Genomic DNA, 20,609 nt, shown 5'->3' with positions numbered 1-20,609 from the left:
AAAACAGTTTGAGAGAGTTGGCAGTTTCAGAGACATTAAGGGCACAAGAGCAGCACTATCTCCTGGTGTAGGAAAGATTGGAAGTATAGCAAGGGACCACTCTAGCCTAAGCAAGAGATCTTCAATGATCTGAAGCTCAAGAAAGAGCGCTACAAAAAGTGTAAACTAGATCAAATTACAAAAGAATGAATATAGAATATAATGGCCATACTAGGTCAGACCAATGGTCCATCTAGCCCAGGATCCTGCCTTCCGACAGTGACCAATGCCAGGTGCTGCAGAGGGAATGAATAGGCAAACAAGTGATCCATCCCGTCACCCACTCCCAGCTTCTGGCAATCAGAGGCCTAATAATGCCCAGAGCATAGGGTTGCATCCCTGACCATCTAGGCTAATGGCCATTGATGGATCTATCCTCCATGAACCTAGACAGTTCTTTTGTGAAGCTCATAGTTTTGGCCTTCACAACATCCCCTGGCAACAAATTCAACTGTGTGTGTGAAGAAGTACTTCCTTTGTTTTTTTAAATCTGCCTATTAATTTCATTGGGTGACTCCTAGTTCTTGTGTTATGTAAAGGAGTAAATAACTTTCTCCATACTAGTCACAATTTTAGAGAAGAAGTCTATCATATCCCCCAGTCTGCTTTTCAAGCTGAAAAGTCCCAGTCTGTAACCTCTCCTCATACAGAAGCTGTTCCATGCCCCCAGTCCCTGTTGTTGCCTTTCTCTGTACTTTTCCCATTCTAATTTTTTTTGAGATGGGTTGACCAGAATTGTATACTGTATTCAAGATGTGGATGTACCATGGATTTATAGTGGTATTATGATATTTTCTGTCTTATTATCTATCCCTTTCCTAATAGGGCCTAACATTATTAGCTTTTGACTGCTATTGCACATTGAGTGGATGTTTTCAGAGAACTGTCCACAATAACTCAAAGGTCTCTTTCTGAAGTGGTAGCAGCTCAATTAGATCCCATCATTTTGTATGTATAGTTGCGGTTATGTTTTCCAATAGGCATTATTTTGCACATAAAAAGTCAACATAATCAGGTAGGGACAAGTTTAGGAAGGCCAAGGCACAAAATGAGATTAAAACTAGCTACAGTCAAAGGGTAACAAAACATTCTACAAATACATTAGAATCAAGAGGAATCAAGGACAGGATAGGCCTGTTATTCAATAAGTGGGAAAAGACAATAAACAGAAAATGTGGAAGTGGCAGAAATGCTGAATACCTTTGTTTTCCCCAAAAAGATTGTTAGTGATCACATGTCTAACATAGTTAACACCAGTGAAAATGAAGTAGGATCTGAGTCTAAAATAGGGAAAGAACAAGTTAAAAATTACGTAGACAAGTAAGAGGTCTTCAAATAGTCAGGGCCCGATGAAATACATCCTAGAATACTCAAGGAGCTAACTGAGAAGTTATGAGCCATTAGCAATGGTTTTCAAAACTTTATAGAAGACCGGAGAGATTCCAGAGGACTGGAAGACAGCAAATATAGTGCTAGTCTATAAAAAGGGAAATAAGGACAACCTGGGGAATTAGACCAGTCAGCTTAACTTCAGTACCTGAAAAGATAATGGAGCAGATCAAGCAATTTGCAAACACCTAGAGGATGATAAGGTGATAAGTAACAGTCAATATGTGTTTGTCAAGAACAAATCATGTCAAGCCCACTTAATAGCTTTGACAGGGTAATAAGCCTTATGGATAGGGGGCAAGTGGTAGATGTGATCTATCTTGACTTTAGTAAGGCTTTTGATATTGTCTCATGACCTTAAACAAGAGAAATATAGCCTAGATGGATAAGTGGGGTGCATAACTGGTTGGAAGAACATTCCCAGAGAGTAATCCATGGTTCACAGTCAAGCTGGAAGGGCGTATCAAGTGGGGTTCCACACTGATCTGTCCTAGATCTGGTTCTGTTCAGTATCTAAACCATTTATGAAAATAATGGCATAGAGTACACTTAAAGTTTGTGGACAATACTAAGCTGAGAGGGTGTTGCAAGTGATTTAGAGGACAGGATTAAAATTCAAAATGATTGACAGACTGGAGAAATAGGCTGAAGTAAATAGGATGAGATTTGATAAGGAAAAATGCAAGATTGTTACTTCACTTAGGAAGAAACAAACAATCACTTGGATATGCAAAATGAGAAATGACTGCCTAGGAGGGATTACTGTGGAAAGGAATGTGAGCGTTAGTGGATCACAAGCTAAATGGGTCAATGTAACATGGTTGGGGAAAAAAGTGCAAACATCATTCTGGGATGTATTAGCAGTAGTGTTGCAAGATAGACAAGTAATTCTTCTGCTCTATTCTGCACGGATATGGTCTCAACTGGAATATCGTGTCCCGTTTTCAGGATGCCTCATTTCAGGAAAGATGTGGACAATTGGAGAAAGTCCAGAGAAGAGCAACAAAAATGATTTTAAAGGCCTTGAAAACATGACCTATGAGGAAAGATTGAAAAAATTGGGCTTGTTTAGTCCAGAGAAAAGACTGTGGTGAAGATACAAGTTGTCAAATACATAAAAAGGGTTGTTATAAGGAGGAAGGAGAAACATTTCTCATTAATCTCTGAGGATAGGACAAGAAGCAATGGGTTTAAATTGAAGCAAGGGCAGTTTAGGTTGGGCATTAGGAAATACTTCCTAATGGTCAGGGTAGTTAAGCACCGGAACAAATTGCCTAAGGAGGTTATGGAGTCTGTTACTGGGAGGTTTTCAAGAACAGGTTAAACTTCTGTCAGGAATGGTCTAGTTATTACTTAGTCCTGCCTTGAGTGCAGGGGACTGAACTAGATGACCTATTGAGGTCCCTTTCAGGCCTATATTTCTACGATCTCTGATGGGTGCTAGCCTGCAAAAAGCTGGAAAGGAGACTTGGGGTAAAAGAAACCATCTTGAACAAAGAATCTTTCTAGATTAAATTTTAGATGGATGTTTTCACTTTCGTTTGCTTGAAACCATCTCTACCTTTCTTTTACTTGATATCACTTAATACTGTGGTTCTCAAATTTGTTTGGGATTGCACCCCCCCCTTGCCCTTTCTGGGTCTGTAGTGGTTTACACCCATGCCCCTCAGGGTGCCCAGTCAGCAGCTGCTGCTCTTCAACTGCCCAGCTTTGAATGTGTGCAGTAAGGTTTCCCCCCCTAAAAGCATCTCACACATCCCCGGAATACATTCTGCATGCCCCCAAGTTTGAGAATCTCTGACTTAATACATGCTCTTTTGTTAATAAACTGGTTTTTATTTTTACTATAATCCAATTCAGTGCTGTGTGAAGGGAAGGATGTATTTACCTCAGTTAAATTAATAAGGTGTGATATACTGACTTTAACAGAGCAGCAAGCTTAATACCTTCTATACATGCACAGTGGTAGGGGCTGGGCACTTCAGAGAAACATTGGAGGAGCTTGGGGGCTGGAGTTCATTGATTACCACCTGCTAGGCAAGGCTTGGTCTGGGAGAGCCTTGAGGAGTTTGCTGTTATGGAAGAGACTGGCATGGCAGGGAGCTCTCAATCTAATCACCAGCAAAATCCATGCTTGCTGAGGTAGAGAGGTAAAATAGCTCTGGGTAACCCCCAGCAGCATTTTACAGCCTTACATGGCACACTCTTGTGAACTAATATTTAAATACCAGACCCAGGGGATCCCTGTAACCCAGATGCACCCCTGGGGCCCTCTGAGATGGCATCAAGAGGTCCTTGGGTCATGCTATTGCAGATCTTAGAATACATACAGGTCTTAGAACAGAAGTGAATAAAGAAAACTGGCAATAATTTAAATATTGTAGCACTGTATTGTGACTCTGAAAGCAGAATTTCATTATCAGATTTATTAATCAGACCAATCTGCAATTATGGCAAATGTGCCATAATTAAGCAGTAATTTACTCTGTCAGCTAAAGAATGAAATGTGGCTGATTTATACAAACATTGACTCACCATTATTTGGAAAAGATGGGACAGGTTCTGTATTTTGTTGCCTTTCAATAGCACCAGTGAATTAGGTTATGTGGTCTTGCCATGGCATCTAATTCACTAGAGGGTGTTTTAACCCTGAAGTTTGAGTTAGATGTTAAAACATCTACCCTGGAAACTAGCTTAATCCCAGATTCTTATTCTGGCTACTAGCATGACCTAGCTTTTAAAAATTAGGTTGGTAATACTGCATCCTCCTCATTTTAGTTATGTTAAGGAATTTTACTTGCTGCTATCCAGCTTAGTGTACACAAGACTATTTTCAAGCCTTAGTTAATTTTAGTCAATCTTGGAAAATGTAGCTATACAACATATAAATGTGACAACTCCAACACGCACACACAATATGAGCTGTTGAGATTCACTGTTATATTTACCAACATTTCCATATCCCTGTCAGCCAATTCTGCATAACTGTTGTCTTCATTGTCAGCAGCACCAACGTCGCTTTCATCTCCTTTCCCTCCCTCACCCCCACTCTCTCCATTTGCAATTATTGTTTGTTTAGCCTTAAAAATGCTTTCTCCTAAAGCTGCTAGCACAAATTGTCTTGGTACTAGAGAGTTAGGTGTTTTTCAGGAGAGAGGGAAGTTTATTTCATCTTAGTGACTAGGAGTATTTTAGACTTGGCACTGACAGTTTATCTAGGGGCAGTAATAGTTACTTGTACCTAGAAATCTTCATTCCTGCCATCAAATTGTTAAAAATTCTGTTCTGTGCACATGTTAAGGGCCCTATTTTCAAAATATGTGCGCACAGATGCTTGCAAACACATTGTTTAAGCCTGACCACTTGCAAGCACAGTGGATGGGTTTTTATGTGGGCTGTTTTCATGTGTACAAATGGACAGGTTCAGTAATCTTTGACAAATTGGCCATAGAGTCCCTCCTTGCGCTGAACTAGGAATGCAGGATTGGCCTCACAGGGGTGAGACATTTCTACTACAGTAGTGCCATATGGGGCCCCACTGGGCTATGTGCTGCACAAACATACAAAGACCCAAGCCCTGACTCAGAGTTTACAGAGTCTGTAGAGGAGACATTGAAAGGGAGCAAGAAAGGAAACATTATTCCTCTCCTACAGATTAGGAATCAAGGCATAAATGAAGTGAGTTGCCCCAAGAGTCTCACAAACTATGTAGTAGACTAATAAAATGAACCCAGATCTCCCGAGTCCCAGACCAATGACTTAACCATCTGATCATCCAACCTCTAATCTAGATCCTCAACCTAGATCAAATATTTCTCAGACTACTCCATAAATATTCCTATACACTTTGTTTTTTAAACTAAATTATCTAACTGATTAACAATGAAGGAGTTATTTTTCAAGCAATTAAATTCATTCTGATTCCCAGGATCAATGAAAACAAGGAGTCTTTCTTAAGTAAAAAGAGTTTTTTTGGTTCACAAGGGTTATGTATAAATACAGTCTAATAAAGTCTTACCTTTATCACAACACTTACTAGCAAGTAAAGTCTATAGCTTTAGATGGATTACTGAAAGAAATTTAGCAAATGGGAGGCTGGAAGTCAAAACAAGGAACATCTGAGTAAAGTTCCTTCTCCCTGCAGGGAAGGATACAGAAAAGCTGCAAGCTTTCCTTCCGTTCATGAGAACAAGCTACTTACATCACCGCATGGTGATTTGTGACATTCCACTCCAGTGGTGTGTCATAAATGAAACCCAATCCTGGGTCGTTTGATACAGTCCCAGCAATTTTATCCTTAAAAAGACAAATCAATATGTACATCCATGATCCAGTTTACTAATGCTGAAATATTTAACATTAAAAAACAGTGGGGATGATTGGGTGGGAGGGGAATCTGACTTAACAAGTCAGTTGGAAACTAGAAATGAGCCCACACTAAAACCATGAAGCTGCACACTGCTGAACTTTGGTGGGTACTAAGTTAGAATTTGAACCTTGAGGCTCCCCCCACCCCCTTCTGTATAATAGCTGCTCCTAAACCTTGAGTTGCATAAGTTGTGACTGCTGAATCTGGCCTCCCAAGAGCTTCTCCTGACAAGGGGAAACTTGGAGAAATTCAAGGAAGAAGATTCTGCACCGAGGAAGAGACTGGGATAACAGCAAGCAGTTCAGGGATTAGTCCAAAAGTCTCTTTCGGGATAGGAGCTTGAATATTTGAAGGCCTTGAAGTTGAGGGATGCTGGCTCAAATCTTAATCCACTCCTGAGTGGTGGTAGAGCTCTGATTTGTCTGGAATTGACAACTGGAAACAAAATTTGAGCCTGGAATTTCTAGTATTCATTATCACATCAGCTACAGTCCATGTGTCACAGATCTCAAAGTTTCCCCTCCTGGTCACACAGACTGCTGTGAGAGGATCCCAACTCTGAATCCCTGTGTGCTTTAAGTCTCTAGAGTCTGCGCAGAGTCCATGCACTGCCCAAGGCTGGGGTTTCTAGGCACACTCATGTGGTGCAGATTCTGTCTACCATCCCCTGTTGAAAGCTGGGATACCACAGTTCAACTGCCTAGCCCAGACCGCTTGAATACCCTTGTAGCTTATGCACACCCCTTCCCAGAACTTCACCCTTGTGGTGCTCTGGATTTGCAGGTTGACTCTTCAGGGGCACATGATGTGTTTGTATTATGTGCTACACCTAACTTTGCACAGGATTTTCAAACCTCTTAGAGGTTAGCACCAGTGAGTGCAGATAGTTTAGAAAAAAACATCCTGAACACACTGCTCATCACTCTAGCTCACCCCTCCCTCGAGAGTCCTTGGGGGACCATATGACTTCAGGTAGGTAGGGCTCCTGCTGTCTCGTCAGAATCCTGCAGCAACTTCTCTCAGCTTGAGCTGTGAAAGTAGCTGAAGACCCTGAGAAGAACCACTTCAGCCCCCCCCCCCCTTTTTTTTTTTTTTAATATATATATAAACGTTCTATCCCTTCTTTAAGGTGACTCCCAGATCAGCTACCTCTGGTGATTGCAGATACCTGCCAAGTGACTTCATTGCAAGCCTGGCCTGCAGGCATCCTCTTCTCTTCAAACCAGTTCTCCTGGGTAGGAGCCAACCTGTTGTCTAGGATGTTTGTATTTGAATAAAAGGATCTCCTTGAGTTAACAGCCCTTCCTTGCCAGCCCTGTGCCACTACCCTTTGGAATTTCAGTCAAACATGGAGGTAAAAGGACAGAGCAAAAGGCTGCGCATTCAAAAATAAATCTGCAGCTTGGTAAAGATACATACAAAGAGTCCATAACATCACCTAGAATTCATATGTTGTACAGAGAAATTTCCCAAATGGTCACACCATAAGCTGGAGCAGGGGGAGAATATATCTTGCTTTACCCATGAATCATATGTAAAAAATATTGAGTTAGCCTCTTGGATAAGAAATTGTGAAAGAAACAGTAATTTACTCCCTGGCTCTAGAAATTCATGATTAGTCTATAGGTTCCTCTTAGCTTTTAAATCCAGAGCTAGTTACATTGCTGTGTTTTTGCAATATAGGTGTACCTTGGACATATTTGTTCAATCAGCAGTATCACACAAATTAATGAGGCCTAGACAACTAGATGCAAGAATGGTTCTGTCCTGAGAAGTGACTAAAAATTACCCATTTCCATTTAAAAATTTGCTGAATGGCAGGTACAAAGGTGGGTTGTTTTTTGTTTTGTTTTTAAACTGTCAACCTTATAAACTCACTCTAGACTCTGATAGAATAAACCCACCTTGCCTATCTCACCCACCACCACCAAAGATTCTGCAGGTCAAATTAGGCCCTTGGACAATCCCATTGTCTTCAAAATATTTCCTCAGTGACACCTGTGCAAACCCAATAACCTTCAGTGTGATTGGACAGGGTGTCCTTGGCGGAGTAATCTAAAGACCATGGTGTTATACAAGGATCACTAAAGCCATAGTTTGGCCTTTGATATTATTGATGTGTAAAACAAAAAGAATGCAGCTTAACTGTCAGAGCCTAGAGCTGGCATATAGGGAAAAAAAATCCATAATTTAATTTACAAACAGTGCACAGTTAATATGGAACAAGGTAGACAGAGGGAATATAGAGACGTGCATCACCACTTTTACAGTCATTGTTCAGGGTAAAATGCAACAGTCTCATTTGGGCAAATTTTCTGTTACTAGTAATGACTAAGGCTAAGACTATATCATGGAGGTCATGGAAACCATGTAGTAGATGGTAGTTCAATTACTACCAAAACTGGCTGGCGGGGCACCCCCCACAGCTCCCCAGCTGCTGCTGTTGGCAGGGCTCCCACCCCCTGCAGCTCCCCAATCCTGCAGGGTGGCAGGGGACCCCTCCCAGCTACTGGGCAATGGGGTCCCTGCAGCTCCCAGTCACTGGGGGGAAGGGCAGGATGCTGGACCCTCCCCTTTTTGTCAGGGATATTTTTTGCAGAAGTCAGGGACTGGTCATGGCTTCTGTGATTTTTTGTTTCTTGCCCGTACCCTGTCCCTGACTTTTACAAAAAATAGTCAAGGCTATGATTTTCTGATGGATAAGTGAGAGAGGGTCTATTCTTTATGTACCACAAATCAGATTTCATTCTGACCAGCCTTTGTTAGGATAGGAAATAAACTGAGATTGGTTTCTTTCCTTCTATCTGTAAGCGGTGGAATAGTCCCGCTATTGTAGGGAACTTTCCTGGCTTCTGAACTACCCCAGTGAAGTGGGCTAGCGAAAGGATCCGAGTCCTTGCTCCCACTTTCTTTACCCAGTGGCCTCCCTGCCCTTGAGGACTCCCCTCCACTCTCCTGTGTGGCAGAATCCTCGTAACCCCAACAAGGCTGGGCCCAGGATTCCTGGGGGGCTTGATCCCCAGCCCTGCTGTGGTCACCTAGGCTAGGGTGTCCCCACTCCAGGGTACTCTCTCTGCACTGGGCACTTCTCTGACCCACTGACCATTACATACAATTTAAAGCAAATGCAAGTTATTTAATCAATTTAATTTTAAAAAGAATAAGGAAAAATGGGAAAGGTTAAAAGAAACCCATCAACCTGCTCTGTGGCAGGGAACATCACAAACATGTCTCTGGAATGTCAGGGCAGTTCACAATCTGTCCCTTGTAAGTCCCAGGCTGCCTTCTCAGGCCCTGGCTGTGCTGTAAGTTGGACACTTGGTCTGATGGTGGCCACACGCTCTCAGACTCTAATTGGCAGGACCTTTCTTCCCAGTGTTGCCTCCGCCCTTTTGGGATTACGATCCAAGCTTAGCCTGCAGAGCCTCTTGGCTGAGGTGTCTCCCTGTGCTGGGCCCACTGCCAAGGGTCCCCCTTGCTCTCCCCAGCTGCTCACCGCACCCGGCTCTGGACTGCTCCAGCCCCAGCTCCATCACTCTGTCTCAGCACGGCTGCTGCTGCTCTGCCTCCAGCTCCCTGGGCTGCTTCTTTGGCCCCTCTGCCTCTGGTTGCTACAGCTCTGCTCCCAGGACAGGTCTGCTCTGCAGGCTGCTTCTGTGACTGCTCCCAGCACTGACCTGCTTCGTGGGCTGCTTTTCTGGCCCCTCTGGCTCTGGTTGCTGCAGCTTTGCTCCCAGGGCAAGTCTGCTCTCTCTGGGCTGCGCCTCTGGCTTTGGGGCTGCAGCTCTGCTCCCAGGTCAGGGTCTGCTCTCTCTGGATCTGGCACAGCTCTGCTCCCCTGCTCAGCTTGCACCCCTGCTTTCTCTTTAGCTCAGCCCCACTCTGACCCAGGCAATTCCAGCTCACACGGAGGACGGGACTTCCCTGGCCTCCTGACTGATTAGCCTGCCCGCCCTGTCATTTAGGCTGACCTAGAGCATTGGCCTCTCCCCATTGTTCTTGGGGACTATCAGTCCCAGGGTCCTGATTTCCCATAGACCCTTCCCCTTTTAGTACTGGGAGCTAGCCAACCAAGACACCCCTGCTGAATGTTAGTAAGGGGCAACAGTCCCCTTGCATATCACATCCTTTCCTCAGAAATCTTTCCAGTATTATTTTAGAGATGAGCCCAAAACAAAACTCTGATCCAAACACCCCTAAGCAAGTATATTATACATTATACCTGCCCATGACCACAGGCCTCAGGATGCCTAGCAAAATATAACCGCATAATACTTTGACATCTGGAGAAAGAGGCAGACAGGGGAAGTGACATAGCCAACGCGGGGGAGGGGAAGTGTGGCAGTGACAGGGCTAGAATTAGAAGGCAGGATTTTCTGACTCCCAGCACACCACTCTGCTCACTCTACCAGAGCACCTATGTTTAAAGTGAAAAATGGCATTGTTCACTACATTCCTGACCAGGTCAGGACAAAAGACAGAACTCAGTATTCACTTTGCTGGATTCAGTGGAGAAAACTCCTACAGGTTGATTATTCTTTGGGGATGCATAGGTCTGGATACACCTACCTTTTGGTTTATTCTGTGAAGAACATAAATTGTTGATGCTGGTTTTAAGCTTGATTGTAATCGCATAGGACCGTGTTCTTTTCCTGCAATTTCCATTTGACTCTAGGTCTGTGCCATAGAATCTCTGTGACTCAGCATTTGCTAGGGGAGACCAGGACAAGGATACGAGTCGTGCTGAGGCCGAAGTTGCTGGTGGAAACCTAACAATTCTTATTTACTATATTGACAAATCCTATCATTGCAATTAAGGGGAATATGTAATTAACGGTCTTAATTACAGCAGCTGCCACTTCATCTGAATGCAGTAATTGGAAAAGAAAATGGGTGAGATACTTTAAATTATTGTGTGTAAACAGTGAGGGGGGGGAGAAATCACAAGTACTGTGTAAAATAAATTACTCTTGACGGATGCTCTATAATAAAAGCTGCAATACTGTTAGGGGAAGAAGAATTGGCTTATGGTTAAGGTACAGATCTGACAGTCAGGAAATCTGGGGTCTACTCCCAATTTCTTGTGTAATCACCACCCATGGGAGATAGGTGCTTTAGAAAAATCTATGTAGGTAGAAAAATACCTTTACAAATCTGGCCTTCAACTGCTCTGCCTCAGTTTCCTCATCTGTAAAATGGAGTCAGTGCTACTTGTCAATATCATAATATACTAAATGTTTGCAAAGTGTTTTGATAGCCTTGAATGTAAGCCACTAAGAAAGTGTGAAGTCCTATTTGTTACAAGATATGTCAAACAAAATTAATTTTATTTCTGACGGTGCACTTCAATAGATTTGTCATTAACTGCCAGGTTGACTTCCTCAAAAGTGACACCCAGTTTTCTTCAGAAAGTTTCAGCATAATTTTTTTTAAATACACACAAATTCTGCAAGTCCCTTGTTATGGGGTGCTCTACTTACCACAGGATGGCATGTCCTACTAGCTTTTTCTGGGGATTAGCATTGCCTTACCAATGTCCCTTTCAACAGTTATATCCATCTTTCATGATGCCTCCTCTTTATGACTCCACGCTCTGGCCAGGTCACTACATGATTTCCCCTTTCAGAAAAACCAAAGTCCTTTCACACAGTCTTCTCCAGCACTGCCCTGACAGTGCCACTCCCCCAGTGACCAGTAAAGGAACCGTTACTCAGGATTGTAGTCCAGGGACCCTACCCATGGCAACTGTGGCCTGCTTTTCCTCAGACCCCGTTTCTCCTTCCTACAGCTTCTGATTCCCATCTCCCGCGTGCCCCCCCCACAATCTGGGTGTACTAGCTCAAATTCCCTCCTCCCAGAGAGGAGCTACAGACTACTATAGCCTCAAACATACCTGTCTTCTCCCAGAGAGCAACTGTAAACTACTTCCCTGCAGCCCCTTTCTGTTGCCAGCTTCCTGGCTATATAAACCTTGCCCAGCTCCTTTCTAGCTGGACTTCGTCAGCAAATTAGGCTTTACATGCCCTGGCCATCCTCCAGGTGTGGCCTATAGGTTAATTAGCCTAATTTACCCTTTCAAGCTTTGTGTGGGATAGACACCCCATCATATTCCCCAATACTGAATTTTTTAAAAAATTCAAACGTTACCCGTTTTATCCACTCCAAGTGCTTTACTACATCCAGCCTTGGAGGGGAATGGCTGAGATTCTAAACTACATTTTCAAATATTCCACACAATTTCCCACTGCACCCTCCCCAGAGTTGTGACACTAAAAATCCCCAGCAACTTCCTGCAAGTTCAGAGTAAAGTAGATTTTTTCCCAAATGATTCACAGAAAAGATTTTGCTCTTCATAGATGCTGGATTTTATAAAGTTACCTACATAGGCACAAACAGCACCAATTTCCTCTTTTTTCCTGTACAGTTCAGATGCTCATTCACTCATTGCCCACCTTCAGAATGAAATGACTTTATTCTATTTTAGGAATGAGGTAGGTCACAATGGTATTTCAGTCTCTTTTTGAGAAAAGATAAACTATCCCTCGTTCCTTAAAAGAACAGTGAGCCTACCTGGTGGTTAGAGTAGGGGTAGTGAATAGATGGCCCGTGAGCCAAATCCGGCCCTCCAGTTGCTTTTGAACAGATCCTAAAAATCTTATTGTTATTTTTAAAAATTTCCCCTGGAGTCTGGACCTTGTCAAAAAATAATGGACTGTCCCTGGATTAGAGTATGGAAAGGGTAGTCAGGCTTACTAAGTTCTATTCTCAGCTCTGCCAGTGACCTGAGTTATGGTTTCAAGACAAGTCACTTAATCTCTGTAGCTCAGTTTATCCATTTGTAAACTGGTTATAACAATACTGAACTTGGAAGGGTGCTGGCCAGCTGAATTTATTAACATCTGTAAAATGGCTTCACTTCCTTGAATGAAAGAGGTCATATGAGGGCTATGTGTTAGTTACTAATAGCAGAAAAAAAAATGTTTGGTGATAAACTGCACCTCAAGGGTGGAATTAGCAGCAGAAATTAGGTGAACTATTCAAAAAAAGAAACAGGCAATTTTTTTTAAAACCCGAGTGCTTAAAAAGCAGCCTGATATTCAAAGGTGTTGAGCATCTTCAGCTCCCATTGATGGGGGTAAATATTAATTTAAGAGTCTGACTCGAGGCAACCAGATTTGAAAATACTGGCCAAAGATTCCATTGTTATGTAAATGTCCTTAGTAATTAAAATGAGAAATACAGAAAATATGATTGTGAAAAAGAAAAAAGTTTTGCTTCAAAAATTCCATTAGATATGATTTTATCATCTTATTAAAATACTACAGATTGCATTGTATGCCATGAGCAGATCAATATAGCGAGATCTTTCAGCAACTTTATGGGTAATATTTTTCCCTACCTAGAAAAAAAATTTACTGTTTACAAAACTGCTTAGTCATTCCATAGATAAACAAAAATATGCTTAAATTATTCTGTTCATTTAATATCCCAAGTATCTGTTGGCAACTTAAAGTTCTTTTGACATGAGTTTTAGAACAGCTAATATTTGGCATCAGAGTTCATTAGCAGTTTCACTTATTGTGTGATAATGTTGTCATTCTATAAAATAGTCGTTTGTCCTTTGTCTATAAATTTATCCTTTGGAATTCTATGTTAATCTTTGTTTTCATGAAAATAAGGGACTAAAAGTCACTGGATTAGAGGAATGCAGACACTGTTCATGTTTCTCTACATGTTTTTTCCAAATGTATCTCAATTCTGACACGCAATGTTCCTACTATCCCAATCCTGGGCCTCTCCTGACTGAGCAGAGACTGCCAATTGTGTCAAATTCTATTATGTGAACAAAGGACCATTAGGAACTAGAATGAGATCACCAAATTCATTTGACCTATTCAGAATTTGAGCCTAGGTCTTCTAAGGTGAAAGTAAGTGCATTAAGCCATTGTGGTGCCTACTCCAGTTTCTATCAATTATTCAGGGCACCATACAATAATTCTATTGTATTATAGGCCCTTTTTAAAAATTGTCTGGGCAAAGCACTCTGAAAAGAGAGCAAAGTCTACTTTTCAAATAAAACATTTGCTCATAAAATTTGCAATTGAAGGAATATTTCTATCATTGGTCAAAATGTCTAATATTTTGATTGTGCCCATCACTGTAGTATCTGATGGAAAACACAGACACACTGAATCTCTTATTATGTTAACTGCATTAATGCTCTTCATCTTCTTTCCTGGAAGATAATGAAGTCAGTGTAAAGTGAACTGCAGCCTTGACTGAATTGTATGGTTTGCTTTCATTAATCTGCTCCTACAGAATGCTAGTCACCCAGACAGAATGCTTTCTGAGGCAGACCTGTTTTATAATAGTTGGGAAGTGATAGTAATTTATCTGCACGTAATGCCAGATTCTGCCCTCACACTAGTGTAAAACCAGAAACAAGCCAGAGGAGACATGAAGCAGTTGTATAATGGATAACACAATCTGGATATATGTTTGTTTCTCATCAAAATTCAAAGACAAGAAGATGGGCAGCCAAGGGGCGTGACAGTGGATTGTACTAAACTGTACACTGGAGATTAGGGTTCAGCAGAATTGTCAGCAGTAGGAGGATGTATTTTTCATATGGTACACTCCCACATCAGAAGGAAGGAGAGAAGTTGGACATGCACTCAGTGATGCAACTCAAGAGGTGATAACAGAGCCATAGATTGTATTTGTGAGTGGGGCCACACATACAGTCCTCCTTATAGTTATATAAGGAGGTGGTGGAAAAGTAGGATCACATTAGGACCCCTACCCCTAGAAATCAGGTAAGAGTCCATCTGATTAGAGCTATGTGAAAATGAACAGCTGGATTCAACATAAAAACAAGCTGATCTATGATTTGTCTAATAAGATGCTGTTCCCCCTTTGGTGACAGACACAACCATGAGTATTTATGATTTTATAGTGAACAGAAGTGTGGTCAGTGATTCACAGTATCCTGATCTTGCTTTATATTAAATATCTGCACAAGGGTGGTTGGGGGAAGTGAACTGAGCCTGTCAAATGAACCCTCTCAAGGCTGAAAAAGTCAGAATTAAACACCCATAAATCTTACTGTGATTTTTGCTTATGTCACTGTGGGAGTAAATTCCTATGAGCCTTCTAATACAAGGACTGCAACAGTATTTCAATGCTTTGAAACACGGGGTGAAAATTCACCTCTGTGCAGAGGGGCCAATACAAGGCCTCTGCATTATAAGCTTTTAAATAGGACTTAAGTGATGCATGGTCCCCTGGTCCCCTGCATAGAAAATACTAGAGATCAGAAGTCATAATCTCTGACTGAGTTAACACAGGAGGAACTCAATCTGTTTAATTACTACCTAAACACCAACACATTTGAAATACTACACAGCCATTTTTAAACACAGGCAAAACACCTCTATTCATCCCTAATACAAGTGTCACTGATTCAGCCCTGGAGATGGGGCCCAAGCTGCAAAATTCAGATTTGGGACTAAACTTTAGGCAGAACCAAACCCCTATTAGGTAATGAAAAGTGTGGATTCTGGTCTGAACTTCTAAATGATTGGGGGCGGGGGAAGGATTTTGATCCTTCTCTGCCCAGCATCAAAGGAATAGTTGAAACATTGCATAGAACCACCCCTCAGAGGGGAAACAATTCAGTGTCCCAGTTATACAATTCAAAAGCATTGCATAAAATGCCAACGACATTCCTGTCTCAGACACTGCTGGATTTCACCCAAGAAAGCTAAGGAATGAGCACCACTTAGCTTAGAAGAAGGGCACCATCCAGCAGCCACACCTAACTGAGAACCAGATCCAAAGAGGTACTCTGAAAAGAATAAAGTTCAGATGAAGTCTAAAACTGGCTGATTCCTCAGGCAAGTGAAAGGTCTGGAAAAAAAAATGCCCCAGGTGGTTGTCTTTGCCTTCTCCTCCCTTGACCTAGCAGGGCAGGCTCTCAATTTCCCATCTTTTTCTTTGATGGTGGAGGCTGCTGCTAGGTTTGTAATCCCTGTACTGTTTTTGTGCATTCAGGTCTGGGTTGTCACCTGATCTAGCCACCTCTCCTACTGAGCATGTTGGCGTGCCTGTCTCAATTTCCCAAGATGGCCTCACACTCTTCCCCCAATGATGGGAGCCAAGTCTTCAGTTACTAATATGCCAAGAAGCTGTTGGCCCACTTCTCCACCTCTGTTTCTGCCATCTGTTCTCCAATAACAAGAAAATATTTTACCAAGTAAGGAGGTTGGGTTACTACACATGTTATTCCATCTCTCTGCCTTACCTGCTCTGTTCTCATAAAGAGCGGACATACTAAAATGGACAGCAAACAGAAGATAGGTATTTCAGAGAATAAGAATCTTATCAGTTTCAGCATCCACCCTTCTCACCATATGAAGCCAGATGAGAGAGACGGGGGTATATGCATTTGGTGTTGGCCTGCAACTGTCACATGCATTCGGGGCTTTGGAGCAGAGCCCGGAGCAGCTCCGGAGCAGTAGGTTTTTGCCTGGAGCTGGAGTGGAGCCGGAGCACAGCTCCAAAACCCTGCATGCATAGGCATATTTATGAGTGCATCAAACCCAGGACAGGACTGTAGAAGCCTTGTGATTTGAACAGTTGCAGCAGTGGTTTTCAAGAGTTGCTAAATTTTCTCTTTATCAGAGGAACATTAAAGGACTGTAAAATTGTGTTCCTTCGGACAGAGTGGATTTAACATCTCATCAGCAGAATGTTATTTTTACCTCTTGTTCTCCAGCAGTAATAGCATCCAAAAGAATCTTTTAAAAAATAACTAGAGCAGAAATGATGCTTATGATCTGAAATAGGTCAAAACATGACTTGACACCTCATCTGTTTAACTGTGACCCCCACAATTGCTTCTCTGCCTCAGTATTGATTATCTGACAGTTTAAGAATGCCCCTGAAACCTTGTGTCCTCGCAGAATTGTATTAAGGAACTAGTGCTGAAGTGGTCCTCTGCCTTTTTAGCTTGGAGATCCAATTATTGTCTCTTGTTTCTGTAATCCAGGAATACAGAGAGGGCAATCCTGGAGCACAGATGGTCTGTGATTTATATCATGAGCCTTGGGATTAGAAAGATTTCCTGATGGAGACTACACATAGGCATTTTATTGGACTGTTTCAAATGAGGTGTAAAGTCAAGGTCATGACCACCTGTGGCCTTTAAAGATACCATGGCACTTCTTGCAGGAGGATGTTAGCCCCAGTGTCCTGGCCAAATTCGAATTTGGGTAATTACATTTTGCCTTCTTAAATTCCTCTTGCTGATTAAAATGCGAAAGGCCTTGTTTTTCCTCCTGTCCTGGGCTCTCATGTAGTGTTATGCACTCTAAAACTGCTACCATGTTCTACCCTAGAGCTGGATTCAATTCAGCTCTGAATTCAGAGATCTGTGTGTGGTTCTATTTTGTAAAGTGTTGGTGGCTGGGAGTTCTTGAAGAGGAACTTCATCTTTTCAAGAATTTCTCACTCTTGAAGTGCTTTTCATTAGATTGCAAAATGTCTAGGAGTCTGATCAAAAATGGAATATTAGCAAAATAAAACAAATGTACTTTTAAACATCACTGAATTCCCATGAAAAAATTAAAACAGCCACTTGGGAGGTAGAACTGACACAGATAACAATGGTGAATTACTGGCAATGTGAATTGTATTGTGGCTTAGTGCTGTATTGTTCGGTCAACCACCCCCAACCCCCCCACCCCAAAAAAATCCCTATACTAAAAGGGAAAGACAAACATACCCAGACACTCTTCTCCCAATGACACTGTTTTGTTCTCGCCCCAATAAAAACAAACACTCAAATTAGACTACAAGAGCTCTCATTTAAATGTTGACAATATTAGTTTACAGAGCAGCACTTGAGCTCTCACACAGACAACTCCCCTTGTGAGCTGCACCGGAATGCCTAAGTAAATGGAGTGTGTTCTATTCACTTTCTGTACCAAAAGATTCTATGGGAAGAGCCTGATTTTTTTTTTTAAATGTTCCACATTTGTCCCAGTTGCTCCCATCACTAGTTTTTAGTTTGCAGCAAGCCATGTGAATACCAAAACAAAGGTGTTAAGGAGACTATAGCGAGGTGGTGTGGTTCCCCAACACCCCGGAGAGGGACGAGCCCCTCCCGACACCAGAGTGTGCAGGGCCAGCGAGTCCTGCGCCTGCCCCCAGAGGTCAAGGCGCAGGACAGGAAGTATAAAAGCCTGACCCCAGAGCTTACTCGAGGAGCAGCTGCCAGAGAGGCCAGACACCTCCGGCCTAGCTCCCTGTTGGGAGACCCCGGCAACCTATGGCAGACCCGAGGACTGGCCTGACCTGACCTGCCAATGCTTGACACTGACTAGAGCCCAGAGGAGCTGCCCAGCCTGCCCCTCACTAGTTACCCATAGGATCCCATGGTGCTTAACCCCCTGGAGGACACTGTCCAGAACCAGGTACCTCTAGAGTGGGAGTTAGGAAGTAGCCCAGGGGCAGCTGACCCGAGTCTGGTTGCAGCATGCCGGAGCCTATGTCAGTGTGTTGCAGCCAGGATCCCCACTGATGCAGCAGTGGGTCTTCTGCTGCTGCTAGGGCCCCAGGATGGGATGCAGTAGAGTGGGTGGGCCTGCATCCCCCATACCACCCAACTTGTGGGTGGCAGTCTCCCCTTCTCCCAGGCCCCTCTGAGCTGAGGGCCTGGGCTTGTTGGTTACCTGCCTTTGCTCAGCCCCAGCCTGAGGGCCTGAGCCATTGACTCTCTGTTGCCCTGCCTGGACCCAGGGCCTAGGCCCTCTAATTATATAACTGTTGCTCAGCACCTGCTTGAGGACCTGAGCCCTTGACTCACTATTTCCTGTCAACCACAGGTCAGGCAGGGATAACTGTCTGTGTTTGCCTCTACTGTCGCTACAGCAAGAGACTCCTGCAGCCAGGCTAATTCCCGGTCAACAACTGGAAGGAAGTAGCGAGGCAGTGTGGTTCCCCGCCGCCCCGGAGAGGGACCTGCCCTGGCCAAACCCCTCTACAGAGACATAGAAGTTTCTCAACATTGTAAGAGAGGAGTTTCTCTCTAACTTCTATGTTCAGACATGAAGGGCTGGATTAAATGCAGAATAAATTGGTTCTAGGGGCACTAGAACTAATGTATTGCCCAAAGGCTGAAGCGGTTCATAATGTTGTGTAATATTGCCTGAAGAATTTTCTAAAGCTTCCCTTTCAACATTACTTCCATCCAGATCTCTATTTAATAATAGTCTCTCAGAGCACAGTGTACTTTACAAAGCAGGCTAAGCATTATTACCTCCAATTACAGATGAAGCTACAGCTCAGACACTTGTTAAAAGGTCACCCAAAACTAGGACTACAACTTAGATCTCCTGACTCCTGTGTCAGTGTCTTGTCCATTGCACCATGCTACACTTACTAGGTCCACACACTCTCTCTTCAGATAACTGGTTCGCAGATATTAGGAGACAGTCCTAGACTTAAGGACCGGATCATTGAAATGTTCATACTATAAAGAATCTGGTGTATGGGTGCCAGTATTGATTTTTGAAAACAAACATTATAGTAATATAAATACTTAGAAAAGTAGTTTGATACTAGCTCTTCAGTACATATCAGAGTAAAATAAGGAGCTTGGAAAAAATCATTTTTGTGCTGCACATGGGCAATTGTGCATAAAATAAAATGACCAAAGATATCAATGTGGCTTTGTGTCACATAACTCTGTATAACCTAGCCCAGCTGATGGATCAGAGTACAGTTCATTATTTAAAGTAATGTTATGGGAGAATCTAGCAAAGCTTAGAAGACATGAATAATGTTGCTATGCAATCGGTGACTGAGCAGATGCAGCATACACCTTCCCACAGCATCATGGAGTGAATTGTAGAACTTAGACATAAAATATAGATTTACAGCATTGTTCCCCTAACAGGGCAGGATTGCTCCTTATAGCATATACTCAAGTGTTTTGTCCAGTTCAATTTTACAGGACTCACATCATGAGGTTTTCACTTCTCTTGGGAGATGAACAAATTTTTGATAAAAGTCTAGTTAAATACTTGAATTTCTTTTGCTCATTTCTGTTCCATTAATCTTGTGGTTAAGGCACTAGACTGGAACTTGGGACATCTGGATTGACTTTCCTGCTTTGCTACAGACCATGTATGTGACCTTGGGGAAGTCATTTAATCTGTGTGTCTCAGTTCCCTAGCTGTAAAAATGGGGATAATACTTCCTCTCTCCCGCACTGTCTTTTCTCTCCCAATTGTAAGCTTTTTGGCCCAGGAGTAGTTACGTATTATCAGCAGGTACAGTGCCTAGCACAATGGAGCCCTCTTCTTCATTGTGATCTCTAGATGCTACTGTAATGTAAACAATCTGGGTTACATCCCTTTAGACCATCCTAAAGGATTCCTCTCCCTTCTTAGTATTTACACCCTGCAGATGGCTGCTATATTGCACTTAATACTGCCAACAGGTTTTCAAAATGTTTCAGAGCAAGTGGACTCCCTCTTAATAAAGAGATTTTCTGGGCCCCTTCTGCTTTTATTTAGAAGATCCCTGCAGCAACTAAACAAATTGTTTACATAGAAGAGTGGCACTAGGAGAGCATGTGTGTATTGTGTTGTCTAATGACGTGTGGGTTTTAAAAAAAGTTAATTACACCAACTGTTGTTGCTCTTCCTTACATCTTCCACCTTGTCTGAGTCGCCTCTGTCCCTCACACGTGCTTCTCACTACCTAAACCAGTGGTTCACCAGCTTCCTACCATCCAGCCCCACTT

At 42.6% G+C, this 20,609-nt stretch overlaps 1 long non-coding RNA gene across 1 annotated transcript; it reads right to left on the bottom strand.

Moving 5' to 3' along the window:
- Positions 1-1,210: 1,210 nt before the first annotated feature.
- LOC122459642 lies at positions 1,211-10,089 on the bottom strand. The gene is made up of 3 exons (XR_006280462.1): positions 10,079-10,089; positions 9,459-9,460; positions 1,211-1,458 (listed from the first exon to the last, which is right to left on the bottom strand). It is a non-coding gene; the product is annotated as an uncharacterized LOC122459642 (long non-coding RNA).
- Positions 10,090-20,609: the final 10,520 nt, after the last annotated feature.

The sequence above is a fragment of the Dermochelys coriacea genome, chromosome 3 (genome assembly GCF_009764565.3).
Source record: "Dermochelys coriacea isolate rDerCor1 chromosome 3, rDerCor1.pri.v4, whole genome shotgun sequence".
Taxonomy (NCBI): domain Eukaryota; kingdom Metazoa; phylum Chordata; order Testudines; family Dermochelyidae; genus Dermochelys; species Dermochelys coriacea.
Note: the sequence above shows the minus strand (reverse complement) of the source record. Positions and strands in the feature narration are given on the sequence as shown.